Consider the following 2,500-nt stretch of genomic DNA (forward strand, 5'->3'; position numbering starts at 1 on the left):
TTTTAACAATGTGTCTTTTTTTAGTAGGCTATTATTTGACAATTTGGCCGATATTTTAGCATTGTTTGATGATTACTTTGGATGCAGTGATGGTCTTTCACTTTGAGAGTCCTTACATCATGACCCCACCCCCCAAAACAGGGGGTCTTGACCCACAGGTTGAGAACCACTTATCTAGAAGGAAAAACCCTTCACGTTTCACATTTTCCAAGCATTCTTGCACAGAGAAGCCCGTTGAGGAACTCGAGGCAAGAGCTGCTGAAATGGAAGAAGTGTGCTCACAGCAGTGATCAACTTGGTTGAACACAGTTTGTGAAGCTCCCCGAGCTGCAAGAACACTGTGTTGTTGAGGAATGTGTGGTCTTATTCAACCCCAATGGCACATACAGGAAGACGCAGAAGAGCAAGCTCATCTCGAAGATCTCCCTCCACCCTGTTTTGATTTAAGAATCCTATCTTGCTCTAATTCAGTGGTTCTCAAACTTTTCCCATCATTTGCCCCTCAGAGGGTCTGGATGCCTCCGTGCCCCCTCCCCCTTTTTGTGGGGTAAAAATCACTTCTGGCTGGCGCTATCATAGTTATGTCTGACCTGAGGTAAATTAGGAAATAAATGGTTTCTAAGCAAAAGCAGTACTTGCGCAAACTGATTTTGCGATTGCTGCGCAGAATTAAAGGAAAGGTGAGATAAAAAAAGAGGGACTACAGTCGAATGCAGTGCAGATGTGTGTTCATTTCCTATTCCTATTTTTAAACTAGATAAGTGGTTCTCAACCTGTGGGTCAAGACCCCCTGTTTTGGGGGGTGGGGTCATAATGTAAGGACTCTCAGAGTAAAAAACCATCACTGCATCCAGTAATCATCAAGTAATCATCAAACAATGTTAAAATATCTGCCAAATTGTCAAATAATAGCCTACAAAAAAAGACACATTGTTAAAATAGCCCATCTACAAGCCCACTACTGCCAAATTGTCAAATAATAGCCTACAAAAAAGACACATTGTTAAAATAGCCCATCTACAAGCCCACTACGCCCCACAATGTGAGGAATTGTGGGCTTGTAGATCAGATATTCTCTCAATATCTTTACATGAGAAATGGAGTCACACAAATTGGGAGGTTCCCAGTCCAAATATGATAATTTTTGGGCGGTGACGGCCTAAAAAGGTCGAAAATAACGGTTCTAGATGACGGCCAAGTTTTATAACCAAAATGATGTCAGATTTGGAATCCTCATGGTTGACCTGTATGAAAAAGTGCTAGGTCATCCAGATCAAAAGTTATTTTTTAGAGACGCCACTGGACGCCATTTTGAATTTCGCTCTCTAGCTAAAAAGCCCGGGATTTTTGCGAGGGACATGGGGGCTAAATCTTTTCTAAAGGGTCCATAGAGTTTACTTATACTTTTGACATCTCTGGCTGAATTCCACCAAAATAAACATGCATGTCAACCTGTTCTGTGACTACTGAAGCAGAGCATGATCCTCTCTATGGGATTTTACTTTTGTGAGTACTTTGTGAGACAATGAAATGCCATTAATGTTGTCCCATGAAAATATACACTTACAAATTTGCTGAAATTTGAAGGGATGTTCTCACTTCTGTGACACACTATACAGCTTTTTCCAGGACCGAGTTTGACAAGGAAAAGAGAGAGAGAGATGCAGAGAGAAAAGGAAAGATACATTGAAAGGGAGAGGTGGAACCAGAGGGAAGAAATGGATAGCGAGAGAGGAGGAGAATGTGTGTCAAGAAAGAGAGGGCTTTGAACCGTTATTTTTTTCCAAACGGTTCGTTCCGAACAGAAACGGAATTATTTTGTTTCCGGTTATGTGTTCCACCAATAAATTGACGTTCCCGAACCGGTTAGAACAAAAAAATATTGTTTCCGGAACGGTTAATTTGTTCCTGTCAGCTGATTACTCCCCATAGGCCTAAGTGACGTTAATTAACCAAGAAAGACGAAAGTGCAAATGGGTCAGCCTACATTCCAAACTGTTTATTCAAGCGGATGAAATGAATATCATCTAGAATTTTGACATTCAGGGACGACATAAGCGGAGAAGCTTTGCCCTTTTGTATGACAGTGTTATTTAAGATGTGGAGTGGAGACTTTGTATTCCACAGCTCTCTCTCCATTCAGTCAGAGAATGTCTGATGTCACACAGGACATGAACCTCAGCCGTCATGGTAACGTGCGCAGGAAAATAATAATTTTTTTTTTTTAGTTTGAGGAACGGTATTAACCGGTACTAACCAGTATTAACCGGTTACCATTATTTCTACATAAGTATTCCCGTTCTAGAACATACAAAATTATAAAGTTTCTGGTTCCGTTTCTGTTCCCTGTAAAATACAAAAAGCTCCCGGTTTTCGTTTTCGTTCCTTGAACCGGCTCAAAGCCCTGGGCAAGACACCTTGACACGGAAAGACGGACAGAGAACTAGAAAGAAAAAGAGATAGATAGAGATAGAGATGGATAGAGAGGTACGATGAGAGT

The sequence above is a fragment of the Engraulis encrasicolus genome, chromosome 17 (assembly GCF_034702125.1).
Source record: "Engraulis encrasicolus isolate BLACKSEA-1 chromosome 17, IST_EnEncr_1.0, whole genome shotgun sequence".
In the NCBI taxonomy this organism is placed as follows: Eukaryota; Metazoa; Chordata; class Actinopteri; order Clupeiformes; family Engraulidae; genus Engraulis; species Engraulis encrasicolus.